The sequence below is a fragment of the Pinus tabuliformis genome, chromosome 1_1 (assembly GCF_031772625.1).
Source record: "Pinus tabuliformis cultivar Carrire ecotype Pingquan chromosome 1_1, CPIR1, whole genome shotgun sequence".
NCBI classification, from domain to species: domain Eukaryota; kingdom Viridiplantae; phylum Streptophyta; class Pinopsida; order Pinales; family Pinaceae; genus Pinus; species Pinus tabuliformis.
The window spans coordinates 234,854,720-234,870,116 of record NC_142297.1 but is presented as its reverse complement, the minus strand read 5'-3'; the positions used below and the strand labels follow the sequence as shown (position 1 = coordinate 234,870,116).

General features: G+C 35.9%; 1 pseudogene; it reads right to left on the bottom strand.

The window, feature by feature from the left end:
• LOC149212387 (putative proline transporter 2) overlaps nt 1-15,397 on the bottom strand; it is a 116,344-nt pseudogene that overhangs the window by 99,711 nt on the left and 1,236 nt on the right.

Genomic DNA, 15,397 nt, shown 5'->3' with positions numbered 1-15,397 from the left:
TAATTTCTCAGATGATCATTGCACATTTTTTTTCATTACTAGTATTGTTGGCCTCTATGTAGAATCCTAGAACCAACCCACTCCTTTCCACATTCCACATTCACTACCTACATGAGCACTCTTCGTTGTCATGCCCTCTACATATCTGGCCATTCAACGTCTAAATTCCATCATTCTTGGTGAATCCATATCACTCTTCAACATGCCACCTTTTGTAGGCTTTATTGATGTGCTCATCTCTACCTTTGCATTACTTTGCATCTACCATTCATGCTTTGTCAACATCAAGTAGCAGATCCACCTCTTTTCAACTTGATTGGTTTGTCACTTTGTTAAGGTCTTTTTTCAACTACCCTTGATTTTTGTTTTTCCCCTTTTTTCTTTGAAAGTTTTTTACCTTTTGAGCGTTGAGACCATTTGATAGAGGGATACTAAAATAAATGGAGAACTAGATATTCATGAAAGGAAACTATGTGGAGGGGAATCAAAGTATTAATGTAGGATCACTATGGTGGCCTGTATAAATTATGGATGAGAGAACTATAAGTCAAAACTACATTTTTAAGGATTGAATTAGAGGTGGAGTTCTAGCTTTCTTTTATGCGAGATGTATTTATGCTTGGGTAGATCCATTAGCACAACCTGAGTAAAGTTTTAAGGGTTCCAATAATTGTGCTTTTGATAAGGCCTTGGAAGAGAATCTGTTGCTTCTAAGTAATATTATGAAATCTTCTATGGAGACAATTGGAAATCCCAATCCAGAAAATACATCTCAACTTAAAACTTTTCCTTTGTCAATCGAACAGTGCAAGGCAAGTCTACTTATTTACTATATCCTACTTTGTGTGGGTATAAATATTGTTTGTGAACCCGTGTCGAGCAACACATGTCACACTAGGTGGCTTGCAGACAAGTTTCTCGTTAACACTTTTGTGGAGTTGGAGCCAATATACATCTGACACATGGAGAGATTTGGTGATGGATGGAAGAGGATTGATCTCTCTAGGATTGCACCTCTTAGTGACATTGCTAGTATATATGTTTTACTGGACTGTGATACATAGGTTTGGTTCAATAAATATAGCTTTGTAATGAGCTTCCTCATAGTACTTATCTCCCACTGGGAAGCCAGATCCATGTGTTATCAATTAAACTGTAAGCAATAATATATGCTACTTCTCTCCATCGAATCATGAAGTCAGATGGTGCAAAACAAACATGATCTCCAACTCCTATACAATATTCCAATAGAAAATCCGTTAGATGATCTTAATCAATTTCTCATGGACTGATGCGTTGATACCGTGTTCTAGGGTTTCACAGCTGAAATCCTATAGAAGGAAAAGGAATTGTATGCCCTATTCCTCTTCAAAAGAAACTCTTCCAAAATAGATTTATATATTCTAAAGTTTCAAGAATAATACTACGAGAAAGCATTTAAGAACAACTAAATTACAACTCAAAAAATTGATGTCTTTTTTTATAATTTCATGACTAGAAAGAAATCCAACAAAGTCTTTAAGAACAAGGCTATTATAGCTCAAAAAATTGATGGAAAATTAAATAATACTTCGCTATAAATGACTTTGAGTTCATTTCAGAAAACATAATGATTTAAGAATACCTCCACCAATACTAAAAATGGCTTTGGTTTTAATAGGGTTCGTGTTGTTTAATGTAAGCCACCATAATCACTAAATGAAAACTATGTAGGATACATCAAATGTCCAAAACATTAATCATTTAGTAGAGAAACGATATCATTCTACAAGACACACTTGAACTATTCTTATATCAATGAGATCTCATCAAACTAAAATTAGCTCAAAACAAAATATCTAACATAAAATAGGATATAGTTTCTTCACTGGAATGGTGGGCCCTTAATACAAAAGGAAAAACCTATGATGTTACAGTCATACCCATATGTACCTACCTAACAACCTTACAATTTCATTAACTCAAAAGAAATAGTTACAAAGTCAATCTCAAAATATAGCCATAATAAGGTCACAAATTAAGCAATATTGATTTTTAAAAAAATAATTAACACAATTATTTCTTCTATGTGAATTTTTGCGAAAGATATCATTATAATTGATATGGATTACAAAGTCTAAACTCAATAATTAAGATAATACTCGGTAGATTAATCTATTTTTAATTTTAACAATATAAATATAAAACTAATTTTATGCCCATTTCATAAAACAAGTTAATGAAAAGTATTTGATTATCCCTTTATAATTTAGCTTTATTAATTATTTTAAATATAATATTTACTTTTTTATTTTGAAAAAGAATGGTTAATCATTAAATTCATAAGACAAATTTTAAAAGTCAAAATTCTAAATATGTAAAGACATTTTATTTTATATAAACCATTGCGAAATTGTTTCATTGAACTTTGATAAGTAAGGTTGATCCAACATCTATAGCTCCATATTCGGCGGCCTCATAGTGCTTACATCCAACGCAACAATAATGACTTAAGGGACAGCTGGGAAGCCAACTCCATGCGTTATCAATTAAATTGTAATTAATAACATCATCTACTTCTTTGATCGAGTATTCCCAATGAGTGAATGTGCGAAACAAATGTGATCGTCAACTCCTCTGCAATCCCAACTTGAATAATAATCTCGTTTCATTTTTTTCCATCCATTCCTCCCAAAATGAAGATGACATCTGTGCAATCTTCACCCATTCCCATGTTGGAGAGTTAGACAGAGCCACTGGGTGGTCCTCACTCTTAAACTTAAATTCCCACACATTAATCACATCCATGTGCTTGTGCTTCCTTTATCCACCAGCTTGTCAAGCGGAAACGTTGTTGGCATAGATGACAAGGAGACAGGAAAGGAAAGTGATCATCCACCAATGTAAAATGTCATTCCTCAATTTCTGAGGAAATGGTGCAAAACGCATGGGAATGGTGTTGGGCGTCAGAGAAGAAATGCTTCCTTCCTCTAAGGGAATGGTGAAACACTCAATACCATCCACATCTCCCCTCGCATCTTCCCCCAAACAGTGTGTGTAGAATGTTCCATTGCAGTGAAAAACCTTAGCAAATGTTTGCAGCCATACATTCTTTGGAAGGTATCCTGCTATTTTCCATCTTTTTTGGGACGGTTCGTAAATTTCCATCAACTGTTGTCTATTTACATCCAATAATAGGGTCCCAACAACTACAACTTTGTATGTAGTGTCATTATCTTTCTCATCCATGACAATGTAATCCGAGTAGCAACCTGCCTATGGGGCCATAATTTCAACGAACATTCATGTATAAGGATTGCTGAGTCATCTGGAGTATTGTCCCATATTTCCAACAAAGATAAGACCTCCCACGGATTCTTTGAAATAAATGATACGTAGCCAGTACCCATCCTTAATGAATGAAAGGTCAAGGCAGGAGTTAATCCAGGTACTTGTGTAGAAACAGAAAGCCATGCATGGAGCCTTCATACTAAAATTTCACACAAGCAGCTGAGTCTGATTACCGTTGAGAGATGCCTCAGTCCACCTGGTTAGGAAGCAGTTTGAGGAAAAAAAGTCATTCCATCTCTTTCAAATCATCCAATAAGTATATAAGAATTCCACCAGCATACACGCACATATCTCCGCTTGAAATTCAAATGGCAATTCATTCCACTGTGAAGAGTCCTTTTCCATTTCCATATTTATAACTCAAGTGACCAATACAAATACAGAGTCGAAGAATAGTTAGCATATAAAATATGACTCCAAGGAATGAAGATCTATATATATATATATATATATATATATATATATATATATATCTTCATTCCTTGGAGTCCTATATATATATATATATATATATGAACAAATATGAAGATTGAGTCTCATTGAAACAAAATATGGCACGTCAGTGCAGAGCTTATATTATGAATAAAAGGTATAGCAACTTTATATAGAAAAATTTAATATAGAAAAATATAATATTAAAATGGAAAAAAATTTTTTTTTTTTATATATATATATATATATTTTGCTAAAATCATTGTAAGTATGTACTTACTCTGAGAAAAGTGAATCCTCCAAGAGAGACACTTAAAGGAACGAGAATTATTTCTAACAAATGATTTTCCTGGCCTTCATCAACTATTGTCCCCAACCCATTTTAAAAGTGCGAGTAAGTCCTTTACCTTTGAGAGGAGTTAGTGGTATTCTCGTCCCACTTCACTCAACTCATTCTATGTATTTGGCTTTCATGTCACCTTGGCCTTCTCTATATTGGTGAACTTCCACTCCCACCTTGTGCTCATCGCCCCCATGAATTCCTTGATGTGATACTTTTTCGATCACCTGGATGAAGAACTCGGAGGACACATCACCCTCATGCTCTCCCTATGGTTCTTTTGAGGGGACTCTAGCTCTGTTACACCAATGCTTGTCAACTGATAGACTCTAATTGAAATTCAAAAAACTAAGTATTGTGTGGCCCACTTGTGTACTTCATTCTCAACTCTATTAATTTTTGTTGCCTTTCCTCTATCACTCCTACAAGCCTCCAACTTACACAGTCATAAGAGAATAGTCTAGTTATCCCTGCCTTTGGTTACGAGGATTGAATCCAAGTCCCCAACAACACTCACACACAGAGTTATGTGTGTGTGCGAGCTTGCGCACAATTAAGGAATGAAAATAAAGATTGAAAAATGGCTATTTTACAAGTTTTGTTTAAAGAAAAATCATTCTCACCACACTCTAACTATTTGTATTAAATCAATAATTAAATAAATACATCACTATAGCCTGCTCTCTATCCAAACTAATATCCCAAAAATATATTTTTTAAATAAATTAAAATTAAAAAATCATTTATCAAATTATTAATTATAATGATTTTATTGACTAAATTCCATTAAACAAGTGAGGATGAAAAGCTTCAAAAAATTTCCAACAAAATAAAAATGGAAGACCATATCATACATTGAGCTTGTTGAGTCCATCTAATTTGGAAAAGTAATATTTTTCCATAAGCTTCACACCTAAACTAATAAATTTTATATTACAATATAATTTTTATTTTAAATCTATCTATGTGATCCATTAATGTTCAAGAAGATTGAACCTTTTATATTAGAAAATCAATTCACTGTAAACATCATCTTTATTAACATATATATGTCCAAAAACTTAATCATACTTTTTGATCTAAATAATAAAAACCCATAATAGAGATCAGCCTTAATATTAAATAATAAGTACTTAGTTTACAACAAAGAAAATGTGTCACAAAAAATTAATTATTGCTTTATAATATTGTATTATATGTTCTTTAATATATTTTTTTAAATTATAGAGAGACCAAACAAGACTACTCATTAATAGATTTTTTAAAATGATAGAAAGACCAAAAAAAATATGGCACATTGGTTCATAGCTTCTATTATGAATACAAAGTACGCGGACTTCATATAGAAAAAATATAATATTATAGATAAATGAAAAGAATTTGGCATTTACAAAATATAATATTATAAAGGAAACAATAATTTTTTGTGATATGTATATATATATATATATATATATATATATATATATATATATATTCATTCGTAAACCCACTGTAAGTATGTACTCACTATAAGCAAAAGGAATCCTCGAATAGACACACTTTAAGGATTGAGAATTAGTCCTATCAAATGATTTTCCTAGCCTTCCTCAACTATTGTACCCAACCCATTTTAAAAGTGCGAGTAAGTCTTTTACCTTTGGGAGGAGTTAGTGATATTCTCGTCCCACTTCACTCAACTCATTCCATGTAATTGGCTTCCATGTCACCTTGGCCTTCTCTATATTGGTGCACTTCCATGTCTACCATGTGCTCATCGCCCTCATGAATTCCTTGATGTGCTCCTTTTTCGATCACCTAGACGAGGAACTCCCAGGGAACATCACGCTCACACTCTCCCTTAATGGTTCTTTTGAGGGGAATCTAGTTCTATTACACCAATGCTTTTCAACTAATAGACTCTAATTGAAACTCAAAAAGCTAAGTATTGTGTGGCCCGCTTGTGTACTTCGTTCTCAGCACTATTAATTGTTGTTGTCTTTCCTCTATCACTCCTATAGACTTTCAACTCACACAGTGATAAGAGAATAGTCCAGTTATCCCTGCCTTTGGTTACGAGGATTAAATACAAGTCCCCGAAAATCTTCACACGCATAGATGTGTGTGTGCATGCATGCACACAATTAAGGAATGAAAATAAAGATTGAAAAAGGGCTAGTTTATAAGTTTTTTTTTTTTTTAAATCACTCTCACCACACTATATCTATTTGTAATAAATCAATCATTCAATAAATACATCACTATAGCCTACTTTCTATCCAAACTAATATCCCAAAAATATCCTTTTTAAATAAATTAAAATTAAAAATAATTTATCAAATTATGAATTATAATGATTTTTATTGACTAAATTCTATTAAACAAGTGAGGATGAAAAACAAAAATTTTACAAAAAAATAAAAATGGAACACCATATCATACATTAAACTTGTTGAGTCCATGTAATTTAGAAAAGTAATATTTTTCCATAAACTTCACCCCTAAACTAATAACTTTTAATATTACTTTGAAGGTATTACAGACTCATGTGCATGGATTTTCCTATATTACTTAGTGCAACGGATTGATAAGTTTGCGAATAATATAGATAATGTGCAGTTCGAGAAACATAATAGACAAACACACATAACATAGCAAGTTTAATATGGAGTTCACCCAAAACTCTTGGGCTACGTCTCCTGCTCTAGCCTTCGGTGTTGACCTCTCTATTATGTCTTCAAGAGTAGAGTTTTACAAAACGTGAGCTCAATTTGAATTTCAACACAATAGGTCCAAAACAATAGTAGTTTACTTGAATCCCTCAAGTTTCTCTGAGTACACAGACTCTCCCTCTCGCTTCTGTATCTCTGTTTTCTCTTTGTCTCAGCACTGCTTGCCTCTATCTCTATCATTTTGTGGCTTTCAAGCCAATCAACGTTGTCTATTCGTTTCCTCTTCTGGGCTCTCTGGCTCTTGACCTTTGTCCACTCAAATCCCCCAAAGTGTTAAGCAATCATTGCTAAACATCTTTAGGGATGGTGGCCACCTATTCAGCAACGGAAGGGACCATCGGTGCCTTTGAAATCCCCAGAATAGTCATTCTCCGTTACAGAGAGAAATACAATATAAATTATGAAAAACCCACAAACACTCTTTCTATCGGACTTCAAAAATCATTGAATCTGCCCTAGACTCCTATCGAATTTTCATTTAATCACTATCGCAAGTCCACCATTGATCTATCTGATCGTTGATACAACGGTTGCTATTGATTTTGGGTGGCTTATGCACCCAGAGGTTACCCCCTAAAAAGGTTCTTTTCTCTCTCTAGTGCCAAGCCACATCACGACCAGTGTATGGGCTCAGGCAGAGCCCGTCTAATACCACTTACCGCCTAAGGCCCGCCCGAAATCCTGCTCATTTACACAACTAAAAATATATATCACTACATGTATAAGCCCTTTCAGGTCCATTTTATCGGTCCATTCACATTTACTTTGTTTTTTGTTTATTTAATGAAAATGCAAATTTACATAGAAAAACCATTTTCTTCTGGAACTCTAAATATATATATTTGTACACATAGGACTTATCAGGGCCGGCTTTATCACAAGTTGCATATGCGTTGGCCCCACTCCTCTATATTATCACAATGTGATTTTGCGATCCAACATACCACAATTGCATATGGCATAGTCCTCAGGCCTCGGTAAGTGCTCCCTTGTATTTTGTCGTTATGTTGATCGGATCTAGACCATTGATCGGCCAGATCTGATGGCTCCTGTGCATCCGTTGTTCAAACCTCCAATAGCTCTATTTTTCATTGTTTCTTCATGTTTTTCAGGCCCAATAATGTAATCCACCATTTCTAAAAGTCTGTCCTTTGTGATATTTTTATTTATTTTAGAAGACTTAGAGGGGTTTTAGGATCCATTTTGGATCATGCCTTCCCACTGAAAAGCTTTTGGACCACCAAAAGGTTGTTTTCAAGCATCGATCAAGTGAGGATGCAACTTCCTCCCTTGTCCAATCTCTATCCATCGTGCACTACTTGGTTTTGAACCTTTGAGTCTGATTCTGAGGTAGTCAACATCCCCTCTACGCGTACTTCTCACCTTCCTATCCAGAACTATATCTTCTTGCAACTCATTGAGATATTCAGGCTACAGATTATCAATAGAAGGCAACTAAATTTTCTCTTTGGAATCTTCAAGCAATGAAGGTTCAAACAGTCTCAAGCTTTCTGTATTAACTACTGAATAGATGTACATGTAAGCTGGAAAATCAAGGTGAAAAGTGTTTTCGCCAATTTTCTCAAGTACCTTGAAAGGCCCATACCTTACTGGCTTCAGCTTCTTCCTTGACCTTGCATTCTCTCTTTGCTGATGTATAGCCAGACTTGATCACCAACTTGGAAGCTATGCTCAATTCAATGTTTGTTGGGTCCCTATAATACTAGTGATTACCCGATTACTATTGTAGTTATACCCCTTATTTATATTGTTGTGCCCCCATTGCCCCCCATATTGTTATTAATGTGCCCATAGAATCCCTCTATTGTTATTTTTGTGGCTTTATATTATTATTGTTAGGTCGGCTGGATTATATTGTGACTCCTTAGACTCCTATATATAGAAAGGAGGTTTTGTCATTTGAATCATCCAAGAATTGTTCATTTATGTAATGTAAAGGAGGTTGCCCCCTCGAAGAGGCTGAATTCTAAGGCGTTGATCTCTCTTTTCTATCTTTTCTTGAGCTGGTTTCATAACATTTGGTATCAGAGCTTTGGATTCTAGGGTTTCGCTGCTCCAAACAGGTCATCATGGCATTTTTGCTATAACATTTTTTCTGTGACGTTTCAGAAGTCGCAAAAAAAAACCCATTTGAGAAGAAATGGCGCTGAACCTTGGGTCCGAATTTCAGAGCTTTTCGCGTGATATTTTCGGAGATATGATCTGAGGAAGTTGGTCTTTTTGCAGACTCCTGAATTACATTCAAAACAGGTGACCTGGGGAAAATCGTCATAACTTTCTTTTTGAGCATCGGATTGAAATTTCGTAAGAAGGTACAGAAAGAGGACGGACTTTAGTTTTCTTTTATATATTTTTTAGAGTCAAAGGTTGAAACAGTGACACGTGGCACTTCGTACAAGTTCGCTCTACTGAACTAGTCTATAATCAGGTCACTGCGGGAGATTGTGCATAACTCTTTCTTGGAGAATCCAATTTGGATCAGACTAGTGGCATTGGAAAGAGGAAATAGAAGGCTACTACAGGTCAAAATTTTAGAACTGGATGATTCGAAATTACAGAGATACATCAGATTCAATATCAGGCTTCTACAAAGAAAAAAAGGTGTGTAGTTTTTTTTTAATTTTTGCATAAGCTTGGTTTGAAGGAATTCAAAGGGCATAGTAAAGCATTATTATCGGTAACTGATGCCCCGAGGAAAGAAAATGCAAACACCTAGTAAGGAACCTGAAAGCTCTAGCATGACTCATGAAGAAGAGGAAGAAATGCTACATGATATATCAAAATTACAAGAACAAGTGCAACAAATGTCACCCTCACAAAAGCTAACAGATGCTAAGATAAATGGCGTGGAATCTAAGATAAAGGGCATGGAAGCTAAGATGGATGGCATGGAAGCTAAGGTGAATGGCATGGACGCTAAAATTGATGGCATGGATGATAAGATGGAAGAATTGAAGATAAATATGAATAAGTTGCTACAAGAAATGGTCACTAAGGGTGAAAGAGTACTAAAGGAAACTCATGATGAGAACAAAAGAAATGTTAATCATGATTCCATAGACTCTAATGTTGGATCGAAGACTCACCATGTTCCAAAAATCGATATGAGGAAGTTTGATGGCAAGGATCCCGCCACATGGATATTACAGATGGAGCAATTCTTCGATCTCAATAATGTGCAAAACACACAAAAGGTACGTATGGCAACTTTATATTTGGAACCAAATCAGTTTGTATGGTATCAATGGCTTTGTTCTCGTAAACAATTTATCACTTGGGCAATTTTTACGGAAGAATTGATAGCACATTATGAGGATACAAAAAGCAACACTTTTTTTAGCCAATTGATAAGTCTCAAACAAAAGGGTTCAATAATGGAGCACATTGAGGAGTTCCAAAAATTGAACATAAGGGTAAAAGATATTCCAGAGGAGCATAGGATTGATGTGTTCATAGGGTCTTTAAAGGATAATATCCAACATGATGTGCGCCTTTGGGAACCTGATTCATTAGAGAAGGCATTCAGGTTAGCAAGAAAAATGGAAAGCAAAATTATGGCAACTAGGAAGCATACCATCACAACTATAAAGACGGAAGTGTTGTTGCCCATAGTCTTCCACAACCTACAAGGTTGACACCACAACAATTGGAAGAAAAAAGAGCAAAAGGGCTTTGTTACAATTGTGATAGCAAATACACAAAAGGTCATAAGTGTGCTGAGAAGAAATTATTCTACATAGATTGTGAAGAGGAAGAAGAAAAGGAGCAAGAAAGGTCAAAAGAAGAGGATATACTCCAGGAACAAAGCCTAGATGAAGAAAAAATAAATCCGACCATATCTTGTAATGCATTGGCGGGAATTACCACTCCTCAAACCATCAAGATAGAAGGACAAATCAAGAAGAAAAAGGTAATAGTGTTGATTGATTCAGGAAGCACCCACAATTTTATTCATTGTAGGGTAGCAAAAGAATTGAATTGCTTCCTATATCCAGCACCAGAGTGTCAAGTGATGATTGCAAATGGAGGAACAATAAATTGTTCTGGAAAGTGCCATAATATCAAGCTATCCATGGGAGAATATGTATTGACTAGCCCAATGCTTTCCATTCCAATGGGAGGTGCTGATGTTGTACTAGGAGTCCAATGGCTACAATCCTTGGGTACAATAGCTTTTAATTTTCAAGAACTTTTCATGAAATTTTCTGTGGAAGGAAAGGAAGTTGAATTAAGGGGTATTGCAGGGAAACCAGGAAAGATAATCAGCTCTAATGGCATGACAAAGCTTCTAAAAAAGGAGCAAAGAGGTGTAATTGCACAATTATGTTCGCTAGATGTTTCCACATTGGAATCATCTATTTCTCCAGATCTCCAAAAAGTCCTGGACAATCATTCCAAGGTATTTGAGACTCCCAAAGGTCTCCCACCTATGCGTGATCATGATCATGCTATTCATCTGATTCCAGGAAGTGTTCCTCCAAACATCAGGCCGTACAGATATCCCTATGTCCAAAAAAGTGAAATTGAACGTATGGTTGCAGAAATGCTAGAGGCTGGTATAATTCAACCGAGTCAAAGTTCTTTCTCTGCTCCAGTAGTATTGGTGCACAAGAAGGATGGATCATGGCGCATGTGTCCGGATTATAGGGAGCTCAACAAGCTCACTATTAAAGATAAGTTCCCCATTCCTGTCATTGATGAATTACTGGATGAATTGCATGGATCAATTTACTTCACCAAGTTGGATCTTCGTTCAGGATATCATCAAATCAGAATGAAGATTGAAGACATTCCGAAAACGGCATTTAGAACTCATGAGGGTCATTATGAATTTTTGGTCATGCCTTTTGGCCTTACCAATGCACCTTCAACATTTCAAGGTTTGATGAATTCAATTTTCAAACCATTCCTTAGAAAATTTGTGTTAGTATTTTTTGATGATATACTAATCTACAGCAAGTCTTGGAAGGATCATGTTGAACATGTTGACAGGGTGCTACAACTATTGGAGGAGAAACAATTATATGCAAAAAGATCCAAATGTTTCTTTGGAGTCCAGGAGGTGGAATATTTGGGTCATATTGTATCTCATGAAGGAGTTAAGGTAGACCCTAGCAAAATTAAAGCCATTAAGGAATGGAAAATCCCCACATCCATAAAGCATCTGCGAGGATTTCTTGGGTTGACAGGGTATTATCGCAAGTTTGTTAAGAATTATGGGAGAATAGCAGCACCTCTAACAACATTATTGAAGAAAGATGCATTTTCATGGACTCCGGAAGCAACAAAGGCCTTTGAACATCTTAAAGAGGCAATGTGCCAAGCACCGGTCTTAGCTACACCGGACTTCACAAAAACCTTTATTGTGGAATGTGATGCTTCAGGAAATGGAATTGGTGTTGTTCTAATGCAAGATGAAAGACCCATTGCTTTTGAAAGTCGTCCAATCAAGGGAAAGTTTTTAAGCAAAGCTATTTATGAGAAGGAAATGTTGGCAATACTCCATGCACTTAAGAAATGGCGACCCTACCTAATGGGAAGACACTTCAAGGTAAAAACGGATCATGATAGCCTTAAATACTTTTTAGAACAAAGATTATCCTCTGAAGAGCAACAAAAGTGGGTCACAAAGATGTTGGGTTATGACTTTGAAATCATCTACAAAAAAGGGAAGCAAAATGTGGTGGCAGATGCACTCTCAAGAAAGGATGAGGATGTGGAAGCATTGTTGTGCGCCATTTCTATTATCCAACCAGATTGGATAAACGAAGCAAGGGAGGAATGGAAGAATGACGAAGAAGTGTGGGCACTTATTCGAAAGCTACAACAAGATTCCAGTACTTCTGATACATTTAGCTGGAAAAATGATTCGTTATGGTACAAAGATCGCTTATACCTCTGTAAGAATTCCCAGCTAAAACAAAAGATTCTTATGGAATTGCACACTTCTCCCTTAGGAGGGCACTCAGGATTTTTAAAAACTTACCACAGGGTTAAGAAGGAATTTTTTTGGGATGGCCTTAAATCAGATATTCAAAAGTTTGTGGCGGAATGTTTGGTTTGCCAACAAAATAAAGTTGAAACAATTAAGACACCGGGTCTATTACAACCTTTATCCATTCCAAGCCAACGTTGGGAGGAGGTTTCAATGGATTTTATCACAGGTTTACCCAAGTCTGAGGGAAAGAGTGTCATCATGGTGGTAGTTGACAGACTTACCAAGTATGCACACTTTTGTGCATTATCACATCCATTTAAAGCCAGTACAGTTTCTACTGCATTTATGGAAACATTCAAAAGCTACATGGAAACCCAAAGATTATTGTAAGTGACAGAGATCCCATTTTCACTGGAAATTTTTGGACAGAATTATTTTCTTGTCTTGGTACTCAGTTAGCTCATAGCTCATCTTATCATCCTCAATCTGATGGGCAAACTGAGATAGTAAACAAATGTTTGGAAGGATATCTTCGTTGCTTTGTATCTGATAAACAGACACAATGGGTCAAATGGTTGCCTCTGGCTGAATGGTGGTATAACACTTCCTTCCATACAGCAACAAAAATGACCCCATTTATGGCACTTTATGGGTATCAACCACCATCCATCACATCATATTTAAGAGAAAATTCTAAGGTTCAGGCAGTGGAACATCACATCGAACATCAACAACAAGTCCTCCAACTCTTAAAGGATAACCTCGTGTTGGCACAAAATAGAATGAAACAACAGGCAGATCAACATCGCAGTGAAAGAAGTTTTGATGTAGGTGATTGGGTATTCCTACGGCTACAACCATATAAGCAAATGTCCCTCAAGCAAGCTAAGAAGGATAATAAATTATCACCAAAGTATTATGGTCCGTACAAGGTGTTGCAAAAGATTGGTACTATGGCATACAAATTGGAGCTTCCTGCAGCTTCTCGATTGCACCCAGTTTTCCATGTTTCATGTTTAAAGAAGGTTATAGGCGACAAGCTCCCAGTTCAAACAATATTGCCAGAACTTGACGAGGAAGGAAAAATTATATTGGAACCGGAAGCAGTCACAGAAACAAGAACTCGACAGCTACGAAATCGATCAATTTCAGAGTATCTTATCAAGTGGAAGAACTTATCCGCTGAAGATTCCACATGGGAGGATGAGAATTTTATGTAGAAGTATCCAGAACTACTCAAGCGTTGAGGACAACACTTTTTTGAAGGAGAGGGGCATGTTGGGTCCCTATAATACTAGTGATTACCCCATTACTATTGTAGTTATACCCCTTATTTATATTGTTGTGCCCCCATTGACCCCCATATTGTTATTAATGTGCCCATAGAATACCTCTATTGTTATTTTTGTGGCTTTATATTATTATTGTTAGGTCGGTTGGATTATATTGACTCCTTAGACTCTTATATATAGAAATGAGGTTTTATCATTTGAATCATCCAAGAATTGTTCATTTATGTAATGTAAAGGAGGTTACCCCCTCGAAGAGGCTGAATTCTAAGGCGTTGATCTCTCTTTTCTATCTTTTCTTGAGCTGGTTCCATAAAAATGTTTGTCATGCCTTTCCTTAAACTTGGCTTGGCTTCTTTCCATCTATTTGTCTACTGCCGGGTGAATTTGTTGGATCTGTTTAATGAACTTGGTTGCTTTGTCCACATCACTATGTCCATCAACTGCTATGTCTTTTCCAAAAACAAAATCCAAGGGAGACTTTGGTGTAAGACCAAAACAAGTCTCAAAAGGAGATCTCTGTGTATAAGAGTGCTTGGCATGGTTGTAAGAATGTTGCACATAACACAAATGTTCATCCAAAGCTTGGGACATTTGCTGTAATAGCCCCTGAGCAACTGGATCACTGTCCTATTGACCACATTTATTTGGCCATCTATTTGTGGATGAAATGTTGTGCTCTTCTTCAATCTGGTGTCCATTAATTCCCATAGACTTGACCAAAACTTCCCAACAAATTGGGAATCTCGATCAGATATAATGGAAGTGGGTAACCCAAAATGCACCCATACATGCTGAAAAAACAACTTTGCTATTTGTTCAGCTGAAATTTTCTTGTTACAAGGTATTAAAATACACATTTTGCTGAACCTATCCACAATAACATATAAATAGTCATGACCTTTTCTAGATTTTGGCAACCCCCCAACAAAGTCCATGGAAACACTTTCCCAAGGACGAGTAGGAATTGGAAGTGGAGTGTACAAGCCTAGTTTTCTATTGTTGGGCTTGATTTTAGCACACACGGTACACCCTCTAATATATATAGAAATTGTTTCATGCATTCTTGGCCAATAACATAACCTTTGCAACTGTGCAACCGTTTTACTTACACGAAAATGACCTGATATAAGAGAAGTATGTGCTTCCTGGATTATGTTAACTCTTTTAGTTTGTGGAATGCATAAATTTCCCAAATGATACAATATTTGGTCCTTAACATAATAATACAATTCTTCTACTTGTTTTCCATGACTTAAATTTGCATATACATCGTTAAGATCTACATCTTGAGAATATTATTCAATGCATCTTTCATGCATTACTGAGTTATGGT